Here is a 13621-nt window from a genome sequence, read left to right as displayed (position 1 = left end):
AATCATGCAGTAACTACTAATCCAATTCCAACAGACTCTTAGCATCGCTACGAGTGAGAAAACCTCACCGTAATCAACTCCTTGAACTTGTCGGAAAATATCTTAACGACAAGTCGAGCTTTCTTAATGGTAATTCTTACCATCATTGTCTGTCTTCCTTTTAAAATCCATCCGTACCCAATGGCCTTATGACCATCAAGTATTTCTTCCAAAGTCATGGATCCGTTCTCGGATTTTATGGCCTCGAGCCATTTATCAGAATCCGGGCCCACCATTGCTTCTCCATAGCTCGTAGGTTCATTGTTGTCCAGCAACATGACTTCCAAGACAAGATTACGTACCACTCTGATGTAGTACGTATCCTTGTCATCCCACGAGGTTTGGTAGTGACTTGATCCGAAGTTTCATGATCAACATCACAAGCTTCCACTTCAATTGGTGTAGGTGCCACAGGAACAACTTCCTGTGCCCTGCCACACACTAGTTGAAGAGACGGTTCAATAACCTCATCAAGTTTCCACCATCCTCCCACTCAATTCTTTCGAGAGAAACTTTTCCTCGAGAAAGGACCCGATTCAAGAAACAATCCATATTGCTTTCGGATCTGAATTAGGAGGTATACCCAACTGTTTTGGGTTTCCTATGAAGATGCATTTTATCCGCTTTGGGTTCGAGCTTATCAACCTGAAACTTTTTCATATAAGCGTCGCAGCCCCAAACTTTTAAGAAACGACAACTTAGGTTTCTCTAAACCATAATTCATACGGTGTCATCTCAACGGAATTACGTGGTGCCCTATTTAAAGTGAATGTGGTTGTCTCTAATGCCTAACCCATGGACAATAGTGGTAATTCGATAAGAGACATCATGGTACGCACCATATCCAATAGGGTGCAACTATGATGTTCGGACACACCATCACACTATGGTGTTCCAGGCGGTATTAATTGCGAAACAATTTCCACAATGTCTTAATTGTGTGCCAAAACTCGTAACTTAGATATTCATCTCTATGATCATATCATAGACATTTTATCCTCTTGTCACAATGATCTTCTACTTCACTCTGAAATTACTTGAACCATTCAATAATTCAGACTTGTGTTTCATCAAGTAAATATTCTCAACATCTACTCGAATCATCTGTGAAGTAAGATCATAACGATATTGACTGCATGCCTCAACACTCATTGGATTGGACACATCAAAATGTGTTACTTCCAACAAGTTGCTATCTTGTTCCATCTTACTGAAAACGAGGCTTTTCAGTCATCTTGCCCATGTGGTATGATTTGCATATCTCAAGTGATTCAAAATCAAGTGAGTCCAAACGGTCCATTTGCATGGAGTTTCTTCATGCATATACACTAATAGACATGGTTCACATGTCTCAAACTTTTCAAAAACGAGTGAGTCCAAAGATCCATCAACATGGAGCTTCTTCATGCGTTTTATACCATTATGACTTACATGGCAGTGCCACAAGTAAGTGGTACTATCATTACTATCTTATATCTTTTGGCATGAAAATGTGTATCACTACGATTGAGATTCAATAAACCATTCATTTTAGGTGCAAGACCATTGAAGGTATTATATTCAAATAAATAGAGTAACCATTATTCTCTTTAAATGAATAACCGTATTGCGATAGACATAATCCAATCATGTCTATGCTCAACGCAAACACCAAATCTCGATGGTAGAGGGAGCGTGCGATGCTTGATCATATCAACATTGGAAACACTTCCAACACATATCGTCAGCTCACCTTTAGCTAGTCTCCGTTTATGTCGTAGCTTTTATTTCGAGTTACTAACACTTAGCAACCGAACCGGTATCTTATACCCTGGTGCTACTAGGAGTACTAGTAAAGTACACATTAACATAATGTATATCCAATATACTTCTATCGACCTTGCCAGCCTTCTCATCTACCAAGTATCTAGGGTAATTCTGCTCTAGTGACTGTTCCCCTTATTACAGAAGCACTTAGTCTCGGGTTTGGGTTCAACCTTGGGTTTCTTCACTGGAGCAGCAGCTGATTTGCCGTTTCATGAAGTATCCCTTCTTGCCCTTGCCCTTCTTGAAACTAGTGGTTTCACCAACCATCAACAATTGATTCTCATTCTTGATTTCTACTTTCGCGGTGTCAAACATCATGAATACCTCAAGGATCATCTTATTTATCCCTGATATGTTATAGTTCATCACGAAGCTCTAGCAGCTCGGTGGCAATGACTTTGGAGAAACATCACTATCTCATTTGGAAGATCAACTCCCACTCAATTCAAGTGATTGTTGCACTCAGACAATCTGAGCACAAGCTCAACGATTGAGATTTTCTCCCTTAGTTTGCAGGCTAAGAGAATCGTCGGAGGTCTTATACCTCTTGACGTGAGCACGAGCCTGAAATCCCAATTTCAGCCCTCGAAACATCTCATATGTTCCGCGATGTTTCGAAAACGTCTTTGGTGCCTCTACTTAAACCATTTAACTGAACTATCACGTAGTTATCAAAACGTGTATGTTCGATGTTCGAAACATCCACAAACGACGTTTGGGGTTCAGCACACTGAGCAGTGCATTAAGGACATAAGCTTTCTATTGTTCGCATAATCGCTACTATCAACTTTCAACTATATTTTCTCTAGGAACATATCTAAAACAGTAGAACTAAAGCGCGAGCTACGACATAATTTGCAAAAGGTCTTTTGACTATGTTCAGGATAATTAAGTTCATCTTATGAACTCCCACTCAGATAGACATCCCTCTGGTCATCTAAGTGATTACATGATCCGAGTCAACTAGGCCGTGTCCGATCATCACGTGAGACGGACTAGTCATCATCGGTGAACATCTTCATGTTGATCGTATCTACTATACGACTCATGCTCGACCTTTCGGTCTCCGTGTTCCGAGGCCATGTCTGTACATGCTAGGCTCGTCAAGTTAACCCTAAGTGTTTTCGCTGTGTAAAACTGTCTTACACCCGTTGTATGTGAACGTAAGAAATCCATCACACCCGATCATCACGTGGTGCTTAGAAGCGACGAACTGTAGCAACGGTGCACAGTTAGGGGAGAACACTTCTTGAAATTGTTGTAAGGGATCATCTTATTTACTACCGTCGTTCTAAGCAAACAAGATGCATAAACATGATAAACATCACATGCAATCAAATAGAGTAGTGACATGATATGGCCAATATCATATAGCTCCTTTGATCTTCATCTTCGGGGCTCCATGATCATCTTGTCACCGGCATGACACCATGATCTCCATCATCATGATCTCCATCATCGTGTCTTCATGAAGTTGTCACGCCAACGACTACTTCTACTTCTATGACTAATGCGTTTAGCAATAAAGTAAAGTAGTTTACATGGCGTTCTTCAATGACACGCATGTCATACAATAAATAAAGACAACTCCTATGGCTCCTGCCGGTTGTCATACTCATCGACATGCAAGTCGTGAATCCTATTACAAGAACATGATCAATCTCATACATCACATATATCATTCATCACATCCTTTTGGCCATATCACATCACATAGCATACCCTGCAAAAACAAGTTAGATGTCCTCTAATTGTTGTTTGCATGTTTTACGTGGCTGCTATGGGTTTCTAGCAAGAACGTTTCTTACCTACGCAAAACCACAACGTGATATGCCAATTGCTATTTACCCTTCATAAGGACCCTTTTCATCGAATCCGTTCCGACTAAAGTGGGAGAGACTGGCACCCGCTAGCCACCTTATGCACCAAGTGCATGTCAATCGGTGGAACCTGTCTCACGTAAGAGTACGTGTAAGGTCGGTCCGGGCCGCTTCATCCCACAATACCGTCGAAACAAGATTGGACTAGTAACGGTAAGCATATTGAACAACATCAACGCCCACAACTACTTTGTGTTCTACTCGTGCAAAGAATCTACGCAATAGACCTAGCTCATGATGCCACTGTTGGGGAACGTAGCAGAAATTCAAAAATTTTCCTACGTATCACCAAGATCTATCTATGGAGAGACCAGCAACGAGTAGAAAGTGAGTGCATCTACATACCCTTGTAGATCACTAAGCGGAAGCGTTCAAGTGAACGGGGTTGATGAAGTCGTACTCGTCGTGATTCAAATCACCGATGATCAAGTGCCGAACGCACGACACCTCCGCGTTCAACACACGTACAGCCCGGTGACGTATCCCACGCCTTGATCCAGCAAGGAGAGAGGGAGAGGTTGAGGAAGACTCCATCCAGTAGCAGCACAACGGCGTGGTGGTGGTGGAGGAGCGTGGCAATCCTGCAGGGCTTCGCCAAGCACCACGGGAGAGGAGGACGACTTGGGAGAGGGGGAGGGCTGCGCCAGAACTTCGTCTGAAGCTCCCATGCGTCTCCCCACTATATATAGGGGTGGAGGGGCTGGTTTCTTGCCCTCCAAGTCCATTGGGGCGTTGGCCAAGGTGGGACGAAAGAAATCCCATCATTTCCTTCCCCACCGATTGTTATCCCCCTTTTTAGGGATCTTGATCTTATCCCTTCGGGATATGATCTTATTCCTTCTAAGGGGGATCTTGGTGCGCCTTGACTAGGGGTGTGGGGCCTTACCCCCACTACCCAAGTTCATGTGGGTCCCCCCATGCAGGTGGGCCCCACTCCGGAACCTTCTAGAACCTTCCCGGTACAATACCGAAAAATCCCGAACATTTTTCGGTGGCCAAAATAGGACTTCCCATATATAAATCTTTACCTCTGGACCATTCCGGAACTCCTCGTGACGTCCAGGATCTCATCCGGGACTCCGAACAACATTCGGTAACCACATACAAGCTTCCTTTATAACCCTAGCGTCATCGAACCTTAAGTGTGTAGACCCTACGGGTTCGGGAGACATGCAGACATGACCGAGACGTTCTCCGGTCAATAACCAACAGCGGGATCTGGATACCCATGATGGCTCCCACATGTTCCACGATGATCTCATCGGATGAACCACGATGTCAAGGACTTAATCAATCCCGTATTCAATTCCCTTTGTCTATCGGTGTGTTACTTGCCCGAGATTCGATCGTCGGTATCCAATACCTTGTTCAATCTCGTTACCGGCAAGTCACTTTACTCGTTCCGTAACACATCATCCCGTGATCAACTCCTTGGTCACATTGCGCATATGATGATGTCCTACCGAGTGGGCCCAGAGATACCTCTCCGTTTACACGGAGTGACAAATCCCAGTCTCGATCCGCATAAAACAAAAGATACTTTCGGAGATACCTGTAGTGCACCTTTATAGTCACCCAGTTACGTTGTGACGTTTGATACACCCAAAGCACTCCTACGGTATCCAGGAGTTACACGCTCTCATGGTCAAAGGAAGAGATACTTGACATTGGCAAAGCTCTAGCAAACGAACTACACGATCTTTGTGCTAGGCTTAGGATTGGGTCTTGTCCATCACATCATTCTCCTAATGATGTGATCCCGTTATCAACGACATCCAATGTCCATAGCCAGGAAACCATGACTATCTGTTGATCACAATGAGCTAGTCAACTAGAGGCTCACTAGGGACATATTGTGGTCTATGTATTCACACGTGTATTACGATTTTCGGATAATACAGTTATAGCATGAATAAAAGACAATTATCATGAATAAGGAAATATAATAATAACACTTTTATTATTGCCTCTAGGGCATATTTCCAACATTATCTTCCGGATGAAGAGCACAACTCAAAAAACAGCCGTGCTTTCCCTAAAAAAAACAGCCGTGCTATACACACGAACTTAAATCCAGCCGGACATGCACATGATTTATTTTGTTGAGGTTTGACATGCACATGATTGAGAAGGGCACCAGCGGCTGGATTAGCACGTCATGCATAGATCGGGCAGCACTGTTGTCTAGGTAGCCGTTTCGCTCAAAAAAAATGAAGGAGTGGTGTTATACACACGACAGAAATCGCACGATTCTCAGACGATGCTTAAATCTAGCCGAACATGCATATGTTTAAAAAGGGCATCAGCCACTCGATTTACCTATCATACAAAGGTCGGGCACAACCATCATCAATGAAGTAGTTTCGAATATGAAGAGTCGGATGGCACATTCAGGATCAGAAGCCGAAGTGTACAAGAAAAACTATGAGGTGAGAAACCGACTGATCAAATGCAAATTGTACCCTTTTTTGTGTGAAAAGAATGCAAATTGTACCAAGATACTATGATACGAGTAAAAAGATGGATGGCCAAATGCAAACTGAAAAGTGCTTAAACATACACATAATCGGTAAATCGAATGAATCCATAGATAATAGGGCCATTTGCATTTCTGTCCCTAACTCGAACCACCTACTCAGATATACCCCTAATTCCAAAGCCTGCTCAAAAATGCCCCTCCGCCGTTAGTTCCCCTTACATAATTGCCCTTCTATTCTGTTTCCATTAGGTCAAAGGGGTTTGACCGTTTACTTGATGTTTTCTGGACATTTTGCCCCTGCCTCCTTTTGTCACCGACATGTAGGACCCACTGTCAAGGTCAAATGGTCAGCAGTTGACTGGGTCAACAAGGGAATGGGTCCACTTGTGATAGGTTAGTTATTTTGGATTGATTATTTTAGATTGATTTAATATGCCATTAACAGATTAATTAACTAATTAATACCCACATCATGGATTAACCCTAATCTAACTCGCAAAAAAAGTTTAACCCTAATCTAACAGCCCCACGTGGTGGTGGGGCCACTGGCAGCGGTTTGGCCGGCAGAAATTGGGCGGCGCCGGCGCTGGTCCAAGCGAGGACGCACGACGGCGAACACAGCGGCGCACGGGAGCGAGGCAGAGGGGACGCACGGTGGCAAACACGGCGCCGCACGGGAGCGAGGCAGAGGGGGCGCACGGTGGCGAACACGGCAGTGCACGGGAACACGGCGGCCCACGGTGGCAGATCGGGGCAAGATGGCGGCTAGCCGGAGGCAAGGAAGACAGCAATGGCGCGGACTAATGAAGGCGTGCCGCATCAATTCGATCAGCGCGGAGGGCACAGAGATCTTGGCAAAGCTCCTGGACATGGAGGTTGAGCCCGAGGAGGCCATTGGCCCTGCGAAGAAGAAGGCAGTGGCGGCGGATCTCTGCACAAGGAGGGAGGAAGGGAAAGGGAGGGAGAGGGGGAGGGAGAGGGAGGATGGGATGGAGATAGGGCAGCGGCGCGTGGGGAGCTAGCATCGGCAGCGCCCGGTCCAGGGTAGCCGGAGGCCCTGCGAAGAAGAAGGCAGCGGCGGCGGATCTCTGCACAAGGAGGGAGGAAGGGAAAGGGAGGGAGAGGGGGGAGGGAGAGGGAGGATGGGATGGAGACAGGGCAGCGGCGCGTGGGGAGCTTGCATCGGCAGCGCCCGGTCCAGGGTAGCCGGAGCTCGCCGGAGGTGAGAGGATCATCAGAAGGTTACCCAGTTTACTACTTCGAGTTTGCTACAAAGGAAAAAAAATTAGATGAAACTTTCAAATAATTAACTCCGCTTTTAGAGACGTCATTGGACTACCAACCCAAATGGAGCATGTGGAATCAATAATAAAAAGAAATAACCCCGAACCTTCATATTTCAGCCAGATTGAATTCTAATATAAGATTAAGTCCATATTGCACAACCATTTCTCATCACTGGTGTAGAAGTTCAATGGTAAGTTCATTAATGTTACAAGCTCTTCTATTAATTATAAAAAGGGATAAGTATATTTTTCGTCCTTCAACTCTTTCGAAAGTATAGCAATGGTCCCTCGACTCCGAAACCAGCAAAACTTAGTCCCTCAATTTTCAAAACCAGATAAGTTTAGTCCCTCAACTTTCAAAACCGGATAAGTTTAATCCCTCGTCTTGCTTAGGGTGATTTTCTGCTGACGCGGTGTCGTTTTTGACTCGGATACGTGCACGAAAGGTGGTCGGTATAATGCTCAGCGAGCGGGCAGTGCGTGTCGACGGCGCCCGGCAGTGTGTGCAACGGGCAAATATTGCTGCGCCTGCAGCCGGCGTGGTGCGGCTCGGTGCGCGTCGGCCCGGGTGGTCCATGATGAGGCTGATTAACGATGGCCTGTGTATTCCCTTGGTCTGTTAGAGTGCTGGAGGCAGGGTCAACGGCGTGAAGCTCCCAAAGCTGCTCTTTTGCTCGTGTCGCTGCCACCGCTGGTGGCTCAAGTCTGCACGCTCGCGCGGGTCCTCATAAAACCAAGGTCTGCACTGACGGACTTACCGTTCTTCATTCATGTTGTGGTTGGGCTTGACATGACCATAGCTAGGATGGATGGAGGGGCACCACGCGAGCAGGGATCGCGAGCTCCTGCAATGAGCTGGTGCACCAGGGCGCGGCCTTGGGTCTCCTGTGAGGCAGGCGTGCTCCAAAAAGGAACACGAAGTGCAGACTAGCTGCTGGATTGATTCTAGCCGCCGGCAAAACACGTAGGTATACGTGAACATACGTATTGATTCGGCCCGCAGGAGATGCAGGCCAAACACAACGAACATGCTGATCCGATCTCGCCCAGAATACACACGCACGTGATGTGTTGCTCCCTAGACTGCACCTTACACCCTGATGCATACGATCGGATGCATGACCAACGCGGTCAGTGGAGGTGCCCGCGGAGGGCTTGTCCGAGCTCGCGGCCTCGAGCTCCTCCTCCTGCTCAGGCCTCCTGTCCAAAAGGTCAGCGGCGTCGCGCTGGGCGCAGGCTGCAGCTCGACGGCCCGTGCAACACGGAGGCCAAGTAACTCGTCTGCCAACGCCACGCCCTGGGTCGCCGAGCTCCTCTGGCCGCTCGAGCACTTTGTCTCCGCCGCATGACCGTCATGGACGACGCTGTCCGGCTTCTCATCCGAACTCGCCGCGCCTGGTAGTACTGGGGCCCTTGGTGACATGCACTGTGCTTTGAAAAAAATGACATGGACTGACGTGGCGGTCAAGCCTAGGTGACGTTTCAAGTTTTTGGTCAAAACCATGTCCACATCAGATGGAAACCACTCGAAGCGGTATGAGAGACTAAACTAATCCGGTTTGAAAAGTTGAGGGACTAAGTTTTGCTGATTTTTGAATTCAAGGACTATTTCTATACTTTCAAAAGAGTTTAGGGACAAAAAATATACTTCTCCCTTATAAAAATATGTCTAACAGAATTTACTTTGATTAAACATGATTATGCTTAAAGTCAAGTGTCATAAGAATCTATACAGATCTAGATATACCATAAACTTGGGAAATTGTTGACAGGTATGAAAGACCAACTTTTATTATTTCTCAGCTAATTTATCTTGACTCATCTTTATTCACCAATCTAAGATAATTATTATACTCGATTTGCTCCAAATGTGCAGGAACTCAACACAAGAATCAATACCAAATTCATACTCCTCGATCCAAAATAAGTGTTATGGTTTTAGTTCAAATTTGAACTAATGCGAGACTTCTTCTAAGATATGAAATCGCCACTTTTTGAGGAAAACCAGACTCTCAATACCTGCAATGACAACTTAGTAAATATCAGTTATAGTGCATATCTACTTAATTATGTCTTTCACTTTCTCCAGTATGCTAAATTTTTGGGAAATCATTTTAGGATTTTGTGTTCACAGTAATAGCTACAAGTGATCATATTCAAAGCTGGTATATGTGATGTGATGATTTTCACAAACTAGATAAGAAGGAAGTTGACAAGTACTGTTACGAGAGTTGTGATACATATCGAGATGATGTATCACCTCGGTAAGCATATATTCGAAGAAGACTTCTTTCCTATTACATTTACTCTACACTAATAACAATCGTATGATAGTTATCGTATTTGACAATAAATTAATGACTGTACGACTACTACAAGTTGCACTTTATTTGACGGTGAGGCCGAAAAATTGTTCAATACATTTGTCTCGGACTTGCTAAATTCACTGGATGAGAAATATGAAGAAGCGCCAAAGATTACATAATAATAATGTTGACAAACACTTATTTTCAGCTCATGTTCAGCGATGGCAATCTCACTTTCAGAACAAAAAACTATGCAGTAAAAAGAACATTTGTGTGTGATGATAGGCTTGAGATGATGGACCTGAAAGATAAAGCCGAGGAGGAAAATTTGCCTTTATCCATTACAAAAGAAGTATTGTGTTTGTATTTTCCTAACTAATACATCTCACATATGATTCTCAGAATTTTGCATGATGAAGTGGACGTCGTGTTCAAAAAAGCAACAAAGAAGCATAACATAGAGGCTAAAGGGTGATTAATTTTCTCAGAGTACTACTTCTCAAACTTTAGAGACACGTGTAATCTTTGAAATGTATTTTTATTTTGCAGACAAATAACAATAGAGATTCACCTCAGAAAAGGATATGACAATTTGTTTCTATGTAAGAAGAACCACACGATACTAATGGGGTTATAGTACATGATGATGGGTGTGAAGAAAAAAAACATAAACATCACATGGACTCTGCCATGACAAAATAAAATGATAGAGATCTATCATATTATCGGATGGCTCAGAGGATGAATACACCAAGATAAGTGTACAAGAAAGGAAAGATGTATGCTGGGAACAAGAAACATGTTGAAGCGGAAGTAAAAACTGCAATGCTTAAAGATGAAGACTCAGTTGCCAGTTGTGGCAAAATAAGATGTACTGATACTGCAGCCATAAGGAGATCGCATAAAATGACCAAAGAGGTTTATGGCCACAAGACCGGAAGTGTTGAAGAAAAATGCTACAAGAGAAGTGGTCAGTTCGAAGATACAGTAGCCAAAAAAACCTAGGCGAACAAGGAGGTTACCCACAAAATTAGTTGATTAATATAGCTTAGACTGAAACTAAGGCAGACCATAACTGAGATAGAGAAGAGCACTTGACATCTACCAATATAACGACACGTATTACATAACAAGGCGCTGAACGGCTGAAGTTAGCACTACCAGAAGCATGTCATGTTGTAATTACTTGATATATGAGTTTTCTGCTCTTCATAAAAGCTCTCTATCCAACAGCCTTTTTCAGTTAAGAGAATATTAGAAAAGCTCGATATTATAGGCATTTTGTACAAAATCCATCCTATGTCAACACATGGATCTTGCTTTGAATAAAAACAAGGTTCCCTCATTTAGACTTGGCGCCACAGCAAAACCAGCAACAAATAACATTAATTGCATAGGTATAAAAAAATGGGAAGTAATAACATCACCAAAATTTCTTCTCAGTTACTTCATCGGATGATCAGAGGTTATCCAAACTAATTAGTAGAAACTAAATAAACATGTCATTCCATACACTACACGATTGAGTTTTCTGGTGGAAACATACTTGAGTTGAGTAGATTCAACATGCGAGCTTTTGCTGCTTAACAAACCGATGCCCAAATTGACCATGCAAGCAACCTGTATGAAGAGAAATTTCATAAATAAGGAGTACAACACTACAGACTTACATAGTGATATGGAGGAACTAAAAAAATAATCTGCACTAGGAAGGATGCATATGATCGGCTCGCACTTACATTTTGTAGGAGATGAAGAGGAAAATAACTCGAGGCCGTCTGCAACGGTGCTCAGATCTTGATGTCATTTGCTTATGGCACGATCTCACATTTGTCTACATAACCCCATAGCTCTCATGAAGCATAGCCGCAGTGCAAGTCTCTGCCCCGCTCCTCAGAACCGACCATTATCCATTGCACGAACTCATCTAGGAAATCCACACCCTTCTCCGTGAGCTTCCTTACTGCCCCCTCAATGCCACCAACCTCCAGCACATCCACCACCGTCGCTAGCCGCCGGACCTCCTGATGGCCTCGCCGCCGGACTCGCCGAGGTGGGCGAGCATCTGCACCCTGAAGACCGCATCAAACGCGTTCACGCACTCACCCGGCCACCTACGCCACCAACCCCAGGAAGAGAAATTTTAGAGGGGGGTAGACTCTCAATGATGGCCACCGCCCACGAGCGATATCTACCTTCGCCGGCAGCAAATCTGGCGAAATGATGCGTGTGGATGAAGAACCAGGTGCCGATGGGGTTATTTTCCTTTTCTTTGGAGTGGATAGGGATCGACCAGAGGAGGGAGAGAGGAGCGAGGCCACAAGGCCAGTACGGGAACCGGTACGGGCTGTTTTAGATGGAGAGAAAAAAATCCGGAGTGGTAATTATCTTCCGGATGAAGAGCACAACTCAAAAAACAGCCGTGCTTTCCCTAAAAAAAACAGCCGTGCTATACACACGAACTTAAATCCAGCCGGACATGCACATGATTTATTTTGTTGAGGTCCGACATGCACATGATTGAGAAGGGCACCAGCGGCTGGATTAGCACGTCATGCATAGATCGGGCAGCACTGTTGTCTAGGTAGCCGTTTCGCTCAAAAAAATGAAGGAGTGGTGTTATACACACGACAGAAATCGCACGATTCTTAGACGATGCATAAATCTAGCCGAACATGCATATGTTTAAAAAGGGCATCAGCCACTCGATTTACCTATCATACAAAGGTCGGGCACAACCATCATCAATGAAGTAGTTTCGAAAATGAAGAGTCGGATGGCACATTCAGGCTCAGAAGCCGAAGTGTACAAGAAAAACTATGAGGTGAAAAACCGACTGATCAAATGCAAATTGTACCTTTTTCTGTGTGAAAAGAATGCAAATTGTACCAAGATACTATGATACGAGTAAAAAGATGGATGGCCAAATGCAAACTGAAAAGTGCTTAAACATACACATAATCGGTAAATCGAATGAATCCGTAGATAATAGGGCCATTTGCATTTCTGTCCCTAACTCGAACCACCTACTCAGATATACCCCTAATTCCAAAGCCTGCTCAAAAATGCCCCTCCGTCGTTAGTTCCCCTTACAGAATTGCCCTTCTGTTCCATTTCCATTAGGTCAAAGGGGTTTGACCGTTTACTTGATGTTTTCTGGACATTTTGCCCCTGCCTCCTTTTGTCACCGACATGTAGGACCCACTGTCAAGGTCAAATGGTCAGCAGTTGACTGGGTCAACAAGGGAATGGGTCCACTTGTCATAGGTTAGTTATTTTGGATTGGTTATTTTAGATTGATTTAATATGCCATTAACAGATTAATTAACTAATTAATACCCACATCATGGATTAACCCTAATCTAACTCGCAAAAAAAGTTTAACCCTAATCTAACAGCCCCACGTGGTGGTGGGGCCACCGGCAGTGGTTTGGCCGGCAGAAATTGGGCGGCGCCGGCGCTGGTCCAAGCGAGGACGCACGATGGCGAACACAGCAGCGCACGGGAGCGAGGCAGAGGGGACGCACGATGGCAAACACGGCGCCGCACGGGAGCGAGGCAGAGGGGGCGCACGGTGGCGAACACGGCAGTGCACGGGAACACGGCGGCCCACGGTGGCAGATCGGGGCAAGATGGTGGCTAGCCGGAGGCAAGGAAGACAGCAATGGTGCGGACTAATGAAGGCGCGCCGCATCAATTCCATCTGCGCGGAGGGCACGCAGATCTTGGCAAAGCTCCTGGACATGGAGGTTGAGCCCGAGAAGGCCATTGGCCCTGCGAAGAAGAAGGCAGCGGCGGCGGATCTCTGCACAAGGAGGTAGGAAG

At 45.0% G+C, this 13621-nt stretch overlaps 1 long non-coding RNA gene across 2 annotated transcripts; it reads right to left on the bottom strand.

The window, feature by feature from the left end:
• Nucleotides 1-7948: 7948 nt before the first annotated feature.
• LOC123045262 (uncharacterized) lies at nt 7949-12282 on the bottom strand. Of its 2 annotated transcripts, XR_006421222.1 has the most exons (3): nt 11536-12128; nt 11343-11416; nt 7949-9509 (listed from the first exon to the last, which is right to left on the bottom strand). It is a non-coding gene; the product is annotated as an uncharacterized lncRNA (long non-coding RNA). The 2 variants fall into 2 exon arrangements; XR_006421221.1 differs by lacking the exon at nt 7949-9509 and having other exon boundaries at nt 11167-11416; nt 11536-12282.
• Nucleotides 12283-13621: the final 1339 nt, after the last annotated feature.

The sequence above is a fragment of the Triticum aestivum genome, chromosome 2B (genome assembly GCF_018294505.1).
Source record: "Triticum aestivum cultivar Chinese Spring chromosome 2B, IWGSC CS RefSeq v2.1, whole genome shotgun sequence".
Taxonomy (NCBI): Eukaryota; Viridiplantae; Streptophyta; class Magnoliopsida; order Poales; family Poaceae; genus Triticum; species Triticum aestivum.
The sequence above is the reverse complement of the archived record's forward strand: the minus strand, read 5'-3'. Positions and strand labels throughout refer to the sequence as shown.